The sequence below is a fragment of the Pan paniscus genome, chromosome 22 (assembly GCF_029289425.2).
Source record: "Pan paniscus chromosome 22, NHGRI_mPanPan1-v2.0_pri, whole genome shotgun sequence".
NCBI classification, from domain to species: domain Eukaryota; kingdom Metazoa; phylum Chordata; class Mammalia; order Primates; family Hominidae; genus Pan; species Pan paniscus.
The window spans coordinates 24,609,909-24,621,362 of NC_073271.2; the positions used below are offsets into that span (position 1 = coordinate 24,609,909).

General features: G+C 36.7%; 1 long non-coding RNA gene across 1 annotated transcript; it reads right to left on the reverse strand.

Moving 5' to 3' along the window:
- Positions 1-1,211: 1,211 nt before the first annotated feature.
- On the reverse strand, positions 1,212-10,727 carry LOC117977309 (uncharacterized). Its single transcript, XR_004668411.3, has 4 exons — positions 8,986-10,727; positions 8,717-8,871; positions 7,834-8,024; positions 1,212-5,542 (listed from the first exon to the last, which is right to left on the reverse strand). It is a non-coding gene; the product is annotated as an uncharacterized LOC117977309 (long non-coding RNA).
- Positions 10,728-11,454: the final 727 nt, after the last annotated feature.

The following is an 11,454-nucleotide window of genomic DNA, read 5'->3' on the forward strand; positions in this document are numbered from 1 at the left end:
AGAACTTATGTCTATAGAACTGTCTGCTCACCCAGACTTCATAAACCCTTTGTCTATCCAGACAGGAAAAAAAATCAACATTGCACTGTTATTATTAAATTTATTTAGTATTATTTTATTCTTCTTAAAAATACAGCTACATTCCTCTCTTACCACAATATATCTGGAACTTGAAATTTTGTATCTGCTTTTTAAAACCATTTTAAGGATATCAATGACTTATATCCTAAATAGCCAAATATAAATTAACCCTTACTTTTCTTAATAGTCCAGAGCATTATGAAATGAAAAACCATGTTTTACTGTGAAAAGTTACTCTCTGATTTTTGTAAATTCGGATTTGGGCACATCAGGCCCTCCACTATTTAATGGAAATAAAAGTGGAGGTATAACTTCACATTGATGATATCAATCCCTATTTTGTGCTTTCAACATTCACATCTTTATTTGCTTGCCTAATGTGTTAGGAGGAATTCAAGTCAGTGCAGGACACAGAAACCACACTGAAGGTTTTAAGCAGGGACAGATTAAAATAGGAAATTTGTTTCTGACAAAATTATTGAAAGGGCTTGAAGAACAGCTTCTATGCTGGACCTCGTGGAATGACTTCAGAAACAAAACTGACCCACTAAGCTCACTAAGGTGGTCACTGGAGCTGTGATGGAAGGGAGACGTTCCACTGACATGGCTCCAGGGTCCTTCCCACATCCAAAAAGCTAAGAGAATGAATACTGGGAGCTGTGATTCTGAGACTGGAAAGCCAGATCATGATGCCAGCACCTCTGCCCCTGCTTCCTGACACCATGGAAGCTTGAGAACGGACAGTGGAGCGCTGAATTAAGGAGACATCCTATCTTCATGATCTCACTGGCCAGCAGCAACAGCTAAAAGCTACAAAAGGATGACTTCTCCCTCACACCCGCCTTTCAGATTTCATGGAAATCAGTCTAATTGGTGGATCGTCATTTCTTCTAAACCACAGCTGCAAGCATATCTGGGAAACATAATTAATAATTTTTCAAACTCTTCAACTAGAGGAAAGTTGTGAGTGTACAAATAATTTTTCAACCTCTTCAACAAGAGGAAGTTGTGAGTGTATAAACACCTATATAAACAACAGAGACACAAAGTAATATTCATTGCTTTATTTACACATTCAAGTTGAATATAGATAGAAGATGACAAAGTCTGATGACCAGAGGCCCCAGTTTCAACACTGTTAAAAGGAAATTGAGGTCACATCAATCCTAAGTACCATGCATTCAGATTATGGTTTCAAGTTCAAATAACAGCTAATGACTCAATTCACATATATTCAGAAAGACAGCCCAAAATCACCCAGAATAATACTCCCACGTCTCCACTACTTGACCTCTCTACCATTCAACTCAACTTTGATGTCTAATTTTTGCCTTGAAACTGCATAAATTCAGTCTTCAAGAGTTTATTGTTCTGTAGGACAACCAGAAATTTACACTCAGTTAAGAAACATAAGACACAGTTGTCTTTTAGCGTGTCCATTCTTCTGAATGTATATCACTCATAATAATAATAACCGATACCTCAAAGCAAATAAAGTATTTTATGATGTGGCTTAGTGGTTTTATTTATGCCTCCTCAGGAAGCCAGGAGACCACAACACAAATCTGAAAAACAATTAGCCTGTTTCTGATTAAACATGTATTGCTTAAAGCTGTAGCAAGTGAACAAGTGAAAAAGTTTACTGCTAATTCATACAAGCAGTATTTTTTGCTGGGCCCTTTAAATAATGAAAGCTATGCAAATAGTGGCAAAGGATAAAAGAAATTAAACACAATTTAATTTCTTCATTTTGAAATGCAATCAGTAACTGTTTTCATTCATAATCCTTTGGATTTTCTTATCTATCCTGTGCACCAAGGAAATAAAATGTATCTAGAAAGGTCAACTGATAAATGCTTATTAGCTTAAAGCATGTTTAAGCTAAAATCTTAATCCTAGAATTATTTGTTTAGTGGAAATTCAAAAGGGCAAGTCTTACTATCAAAAATCATGTGGCTAATCATTAGTGTTTTATCTTTAAAACTACTTTTAAACTAACAAGCATTTCTCACAGTTTGCAAGTTGATTCAGTAATGTACCTTTGGCCTTCATGAGCCACTCCCTTATGACCCTCCAAATCTCCTAGCTTCTAAGTCTGCAGTCAGAGAACACATACACAGAAGGAGCCTTAGGTGTTATGTTCACAGTGTAACTCCTTATCTATTCAATTTAAAATACAAAAGTGCCTCATAAACAAATCTAATTTATAAAGTCTTGATAAAATGCATAGATGTTGGTGAAGATACTTATTCATTTAAGACACATGATGTAAATAGTCAAGTTCTCATGGTATGCACACAGACAAAAGGTGGAAAAATTTAGCAAATACTCATTTTTTTAAACAGGGTCTTGATCTGTTATCCAGGCTGGAGTGCAGTGGTGCAATCATAGCTCACTGCAGCCTTGACCTTCTGGGCTCACGTGGTCCTCCCACCTGAACCTCCCAAGTAGCTGGGACTACAGACTTGTATCACCATACACAGCTAATTTTTTTTTTATTTTTTGTAGACATGAGGTCTCACTACGTTGCTCAGGCTGGTCTCAAACTTATGGGCTCACGTGAACCACCTCAGCCTCCCAAAGTGCTAGGATTACAGGCATGTGCCACTGTGCCCTGTCCCAAATATTTGGATCTTTAGTTCCCAAAATACCGAGTGTCTGCATATACAAACATATCTGTATATTGGTGTTTTTAGTTTTCATTTGGAAGTTTTCCATAAAAACCACGATCTTAGTTTCCTTAACTATGTGCCCTGAGTTGTGAATAATAATTTTGATAATGTTACTATACCTTTAGGAGAATATTTAGCACAGAAACTCTGAGAAATGTGTCTTGTCTGTTGCAACTGAGTATGTTTGCAAAAAGAAGAGGATTTGGAAAAGATATTTCAGTAATTCAACATAGCCAAAAACTTACCATTGTATAAGTATTAACACACTACTAAGACAACTAATCTTATTTTATGTACCACAAGATACTTAATGAGTAAATTTAACTAAACCTATCACAGTAAAGGGTAAATGACTACTCCAAGCCTTTTACATTTGAAGCGGGCACCAGTAATGCTCACTTCAGTGCAGGGGCTCTGCGGTGTCTGCACTCATTCCTCAAGGAGTAGCAGGCCACAAACTGATTATTGAGTTTGGAAGGGGAAACTGAACAAATGTTTCCCAGCCTCTTCCTAGTTCCTTCAACTAGGAAGTGTAAGGCTTGCAAGCAGCATGAATTTTCATATGCACCATTTTGCTCCATGTTGTAAAGGATCTTGTCTCTATTGAGGAAACTTGTGGTTTTCCAGGACTGCTGTAATTGGCAATCATACTCTCCAAAAGCAGATTTACTAGGTTAAAAAAATGTGGTAATTTGCTCCACTTCTTTTTTATCTTTTGTCTTCTCACTTGGTTCAGAACTTAGGCAGTTTAATAGAGTTCTCTTTATTGGACCCACTTGAGCCTCATATAAGATTTAATTTTTAAATTGTCTGAAAAAGAGTCTGAGGTTCCCAAGAAGCCTCTAGTTCATTAAACCACTTGACTTTCCAAATCTATGTGCATTAGCCAGAATCTATGTGCAAAGATCTACCTATATAAAGGCCCTTCTATAATTACAATTTCTACATGGGCGCTTTTTTTAATGAAGAAATAGAAATGGGAAACTCAACCAATTTATATTTTTTCTTATACAGCTCATCATAGAAATAGATAGATATATATAAATAACTACATACATAGTTATATAAATAACTTTTCTTTAAAACATTTTTAAAAGCAGAACACATATTTAATATATATTAAAAGGTCACATGCCTAATATAGTTTTCTGTTGCTCTCTAGTGAAAGATGCATGAGAGACTTATTTACAAGGTTTCTTAACTTCAGCATTGGTTGCTTACTCTGCCCCAAATTCACAAGTAATTGACGAAGGCCTATTTTGTTAATTATGTGAAGATCTGTTTTAATTGTGCCTTCTATTGGCATTTTCATACAAAACAAATTGAACTTGCGATTTAGGAATTTTCCAGTAAATTTGATCAATGTAGGCCACCAAACTTATTAATTCAGGCAAAGAAATAGATGCTGGTTATCAGAATTGATCAAATGAGTGATGGTCAACAAATTCCTACTGTTTTGTGTACTATGGACACATAGTCTAGGAATTTATCCTAACTTCTCTTCTTCTCCATGAAATATATGAGAAATTGCCTGTCTCCAAAGCCAAAACTAAAAGCTACTTAAATTGATTGCAGATGCTTATGTATCTCAAGATTAATGCACTGTGGATACAGAACTCTCAACCCAGACTTCACAACCAAATCAACTGGAGCTCATATGGCACACACCTGTGGAATTCAACCAACTAAATTCTCAGAGATTTGGATACAAGTAGATATATTTTTATTACCAGAAAGGAAGGGTAAAAGCAGAAGCATTTTGTAAGACCTTTCTTAACAAGCAAGTATGTATTGCAAGGGGGCTCTGGGAAATGAGGCCTGCAGGAGGGGAGGGAGTAGACACAGGATGCACAGGAAAGACGATGGCAAGTACCAAAGAAAAATATCGTTGATTTCTAAAATTAGAAAATAGCATCAGTGACTGAAAAGGACCATATACAAAGTTTGTGGGTTCTTTTCATTGATTATTATAACCAATTGCAGCTTCCATTACCATTTTCCAAATCTGCTATCTCCTGGGTTCATAATTTGCTAAAGCTTTGGCCCCCAAAGAAGCATTCTATCTCCTATTATACACTAACTTTCCTAGCCAACATTTCCCTCTCAAGCAATGCGTTTTTTTCTGCATTGCATGCATGAAATTTACAGAATGTATATCCCACTTGTTAAAATCCACAATGCTTATATTAAAAGCTAGAGAGATAATTAATGCATAAAACACTGAAAATAAAAAAAAACCATTGTCTCCAGAAATAACTTGCCAAAAATGTAACCCTAGAGTCCTAAGTGGGGCGGGAAAGCAGAAAATGCTCATCTCAAACACCTTTACCTCTTTTTTTCCCTCTTTAGGAATGTCCAGAATGTCTGAGGTCCTTATGAATTCCTAACTTCTTGTTCAAATTGACTCACAGAAAAAAAATGCCCAATAAACTCATCCATGTTAAGTAATAAATTTGTCTACATTTTTACATTAATACATCATGAATATTATCATTTTCTGACACATACATTTCAACACCAAAACATTATATACAATAAGGAAATCCCAATCATTTTAATAATGGAGAAGAATTAACCAGGTCTCCCTTTAAATCATGTATTTGCCTACACAAGCTGGCTCCCTTCAGTGTACTTACTGTACATCTTGAGAAGCAACAGCTTCATATCATCTGGACCAAGCACAGGGAGAGTTCAAGGAAAGTTGACTATAACAGGGAGTTGCAATAAATCATCATTCGGAGTTTGAAGGTGACAGTGTCTTTGCTGCACTTGTAATCCCTTTCATGATACTGGAGAGGGCAGAGGGAGAGTTAAAAACAGTAGACATGTTCATCTCCAAGCAGCCTGACTGTGATGTTTCTAGGGGGAAGCAGTTCTTAAAACATCTTCTTTTGAAATTCTCTAAAATAGTAGTGCCTCATAGTGTCAATAATGGGGTAAGGGATTAGGAGGATAAATGGATATAACAGAATGAGACAAAGTCAGGCTTTTAGGAAACCTACATCTCAGAGGTGAAGAAGATGGCAAGCCAGAAGCACAAATAAGATAATTAAGGATGATAAAATAGGAGAAGCTCTCCATGGGAAGAGATGTGAGGAGACATGAATCTAAAAATGAGATAGCGATGTCAAACACAGTGAAAAAAAAAGTGCTCAGGCAAATAAACAGGACATGCAAGGACCCTGAGCTGGTCTCTGGGCCTCCCTGACCAAGACTAAATACCTACAACCTTCATTCCCTGACATAATGCTGTACATTGGGGGGAAAAAATATGCCATTTGTAGAGATCACTAACAACAGCCAAACTGTTTTGGCTGTTTATACTAACAAGATTTGTCAATAGTCTGTGGATAGTTTTATATGTGATGCTATTTGATATGGTTTGGCTGTGTCCCCACCCAAATCTCACATTGAACTATAATAATCCCTATGCGTCAAGGGTGGGGCCATGTGGAGATAATTGAATCATGGGGGTGGTTTCCCCCATACTGTTCTTGTGGTACTGAATAAGTCTCATGGTATCTGATGGTTTTATAAGTGGGTGTTCCCCTGCACAAGCTCTCTTGCCTGCTGCCATGTAAGACGTGACTTTGCTCTCATTTACCTTCCACCATGATTGAGAGGCCTAGCCAACCATGTGGAACTGTGAGACAATTAAACTTCATTTCTTTATAAATTACCCACTCTCAGATAGGTCATTATTAGCAATGTAAGAGCAGAGTAATACACAATTTAAATAATGTATAGGTAACATTTTTCCTGGATCAATCTATACGGACTTTGGATGAGAGTAAGAAGGAAGACAACGGCCTCTTCTCTTTAGAGTTGAGGAAGTGACTATAACAAAAGCTAAACATCAATTTGCCAAGAAAAAATGAAAATTTAGCAAGGATATTCCAGAGAACAGTACCAGCCAGTTCTGCTAACACCAAATGTAGTGGGGAAATAAAGAGAGAGTAATTTGTATTTATGAAATAGGGAAAGCAAACTACCTTGGGGATGACTATTTTCTTATTCCCAGTAAAAGACCAATTTGTGGGAAATCACAACAGTCAACAGAGAAGCAGGAGAAACAAAAGTCTTCATTTCCCTCAAAAACACTTTCCTTGATGCAAAAGGAGCTTCGTTTGTTCTCTTACTGCAGTCACAGCAGGATGAAACCATATCATAATGCTTAATTCCAGGAAATTTAGGACAAATTATGAGCAAGCTATTCTTTTAAAACAGCTGCTATTTTTAGTGTCTTTATAATTATTTAACTTCCTGGAAAGAATAACATATACAACTCTTCATCTTCCAAGCTCCAATGTTTGGGCTTTTTAAAAATGTTTAAGTAAATGTTAGAGTAGTTTTAATAAAAACATGCCAAATTCACCTTCTTCTACCCACAGTGTTTATAGGTTCTTCTGTATCACTATATTACCTAAAAAAAAATGGCCCTGAAGGAAAGAAAAAGTGAAAGTGGGGGCTTTGAAAATTATATATTACAATAACTTTATATTTTGGTAATCATATTTTTTTTTGAGACGGAGTCTCGCTCTGTTGCCTAGCCTGGAGTGCAGTGGCGCAATCTCGGCTCACTACGACCTCTGCCTCCTGGGTTCAAGCGATTCTCCTCCCTCAGCCTCCCGAGTAGCTGGGACTACAGGCGTGTGCCACCATGCCCAGCTAATTTTTGTATTTTTAGTAGAGACAGGGTTTCACTATGTTGGCCAGGCTGGTCTTGAACTCCTGACTTCATGACCCGCCTGCCTCGGCCTCCCAAAGTGCTGGGATTACAGGCATGAGCCACAACACCTGGCCCAATAATCGTATTTTAAATAGTGATATTGTAGTTCAACCTGCTGGATTATGTTATTTCAACTCTATCCTTTCTTAGAACAGAGTAGCTAATACATATATTCAAGGACTCTTCGAGAATTTATACCACCTAGACATTGTGCAAGTGAGAGAACTGAATTCAGCCCGAGAATCTTCAACAACTCACCTATGATACCATAGGGAGAAAGTGAAAATGGCTGATGAGGGAAATATTTTCAGGTGACTATTTTGTTCAGAGAAGCAGAATAAAATTTCTCACCTGTATGGACCCAGATTTACACCCTGAAGCAAAGTAGAAACTTTTAACTGTGCCCAGCCTTTCAGCTTGTAGCCAGGGATAGATGGAAGGCTTTGCACTCACTCCCAACAAGAAGAGAATCCAGGGGAAAAAATCCAGTTCCACCCCAGGCAGGCAGAGTGATGGTCCTGAGCAGAGCAGGCAAATTTTTTCTGTAAAAAGACAGACAGAAAAAATTTTTAGTCTCTAGGGACAAGAAACAAATTATACTATATAGTTTTAAAATAAGTGAGAAAACAAATTCTCAGAATGTTTTCGTTGATGAAATCCAAAATACAATGATAATTGAGTACTTTTTTTGTAATATAGGTCTACCAATGAGAAAAGCTGAATTCTTTATAGGGTGGATAATGTGTCACCTAATGAGATTCAAAGGTAAAAACTGTCTCTGGTGTGTGAGCCATACAAAAACAGTGAGCTGTATTCCACCCATAGGACATAGGGTACCCACCCTGGCATTCAGTGTGGCTCTATGTGGTACTACCTAAATGTCCTCCCATCCGGTAAAGAAAAACCTGGGCTAAATTTCTTAAGACAGGTGGGGTAAGATGTAATGTTTCTCAAGGAGAAAAACTCTTATTATTTTAAAGCCTGCAGCAAATACAGCAGTTGTACCACTGAAAAAGGCCACGGCGCAGCAAATTGAAAATGGTGCTAATGAGAACAGCAGGAAGACCTTAAGAATCATGACAGGAATGGTGTTCATGATCAAGGGGCTCTAGAGGAATTAGGCCTTGGTCCAGCCTTTAGGTAAATATCCATATTTGCTTTATGTAAATATCCATAAAGCAAAGACTTCCAAAATTGTTCTCAGGCTATGAAGTGTGTGCTTAGATTGTCTTACTCCAAGGCAACGTGCCCTGGTGGAGGAAGGTCACATATTCACATCTGTAAAATCTTTATGTTGCTTCTTAAACTCTGAGTCTTTAACACCGAGATTCTTTTGCCTCTCCCAAAGCTTGGTCATTCCGTTCTAATTCATCAGAGGTGATCAGTTTTCTAAGAGAGAAAGAATGAGATACAAGTGAGGAATTTTCAAGCTTTTGGAGATAAAGGAGGAATGAGTGTATAGTTTGATGCAAAAGGGAACACATAGAAGGAATATTCACTTACCAGATACACACTTGCTGAATAGATGTTCTAGAACTCTTGGGTCATGCCACTAATGGACATGTTCCTGATGAGGTTCAAGAAGTTTCAAGAGCCCTGTGGAGATCTAAAATTGTAGGCCCTAGAAAAGTGGCTAAATTAAAATACAGGAGGAGTCTAGAGATAAATTTTGCTTCTAGAAGGAATTGTGTCCATGGCTGGAGCTTGTAAGCCAATGTAACTAACACCATCTTCGTGAGTAGTGTTAGCTTTGAGGACCTTTGTGATCACTGAGTAATTGCAGAACTTCATGTTCACTCAGGACAGTGATTGCTGGATTTAGAATGTGTACAGCTTCCAGTGACGAACTCTGTGCATCACTTTCTCTGACTCCATAATCCCAGTAGGCCCTTCTCCCATGAGAAACTAGGGAAGCTTTATCAAGAATGAAGACTATGAGATATTAAGCCACTTGCAAGCTAACATATTAGCCCCCACAGCTTCAAGGTGATGGGCTGAAGGCACTGGACTCCTAGATCAAAGAGAAAAGACTTTATTACTGAAGGCACAATGAGCATCCTTATCTTCATATTTTCCCAGGTGGATGCAGCACACACAATGGGTTTGCATCATAGATGAGCAACCCCTTGCTGGCAAAACCCCAGTTTCTAATAGAGCTGCAGAAAAGAAACCCAACGTCTGCCCCAGATGAAGACATTGTATTTATTAGACTGCAAAGTAGACAAACACCTTTTGCTTCAGAGAGAGAAATCATCTCTATCTTCAAAAGCTGTTTGCTCTACCAACATCCTCAAAAAGACAGAGTGATCATCATCGATGCCTTTATTTGCAAGACATACATGGAGAATTGTCTCCCAATATGCCCAGACTTGCTTAAATTCATTCATGTCACATTCCCTATCGAGCTTCCAGATAATAAATGAATTACATCAACCTAATTCTTCTCTTTCCCTTCCCTGCCCAGTACACTAACATTTATTGATTAGTTAGGCAGTGAGCAACTATTTAGTGAATATCATTCTAAGACATGGCTTTATTCTTATGCAGCTCAAAATCATTAGGAAAAATAGTCATTAGGGAAAAAAAGTGAGTCATGATTTCTAACCACTGCAATAAAGATAACCTGAGCCAAGCCATTTGCTATTTCTCAGATTCAATTTTTGCTTACATTTCACTGAACAGAACTTAGTGACATAGCCTCACATAGCAGGAAAGGCAAGGAAATGAGTACATTGTTGCCTGGAATAACATCAGGATTCTGTTACTGAGGAATATGGGAAATATGGATAATGGGTGCAATTAAAATCTCTGACACAAGAAGAAAACCTGTAAAAGTTACCATGAATGATACATCTTTGGGAAATTATTCTGCTCATATAAAACCAGGTTTCCCCAAATATGATTTAGGTATTCCTGTCAAATGTTAGGTGATTATGTAACTGAACTAGAAGATAGAAAATTAGACTTAACATGCTTACTTATTCCATTAAACAACAGCAAAAAAAAAAAAAAAAAAAACAGATTCACTCTCAGTTTAGCATTTATATATGCCATTGTGTGGTAACTATCATGTGGTAATAATCTAACAACATAAAATATTGCTTTAAGATTAAAGTAAGATCATAAAATTTTCAAATACTAAGAAGTTACCAAAAATTGTATACTACAGACTCACTGTATACTATAGTTCCACTGAAGGTTGTTTCAAGAAGTTCTTTTAAAATTTAGAACATAAAGGGCAAGGAGGTGAAAATACTAGACAAAAAGGGAAGCAATCTAAAAAATAGCCTAATTCTCAAAACAATATATTAGAAATTTCAGAAGGAGATATAATAGACAAAGGAGAGATAATAATCAATAAAATAATAGTTGAGAATTTCTCTGAATTGAAGAAACATTAAATGTTAAAAACATGTTATGGTAGTAGAAACATAATTATACTGGAAAATATTTAAATATTTTTATAAAGAGGAGATAATAGATGGGGGAAAAGTGAATGTGTTTCTTTTCCACAAATATCAAATTTCAGAAGACAGAGCAAAATTTCTAGAGTTTGAGCTTCAATACCTTCATGCCCAATCAACCTAAGATTTAACTGCTAGGGCAACTGAACAGTATTCTTACACATGCAGGAATAATACTACCCACGTGCTCTCCCCCCACAAAAAAACTGAAAAACTATTTCATCAATTGAGGAACTGAATAAAAATAAGACATCTGTGATGTACTGACAAGATGAAATGAAAAAGGCAAGCTCAAAATATGTCTTATAATATGAACGTTTTGTTTAAAAATAGATATTATACATGTTTAATGGAGATATGTATCTCTATTAAAAAGCTTAGAAATATATAATCAATATGTTAATAGTGGTTATGTTTTACTAGTGGGAAAAATAATTTTTAATATTTATGGTCTACACCTGAGCTGTCCAACATGGTAGCCACTAACACATGCAACTAGTAAATGCTT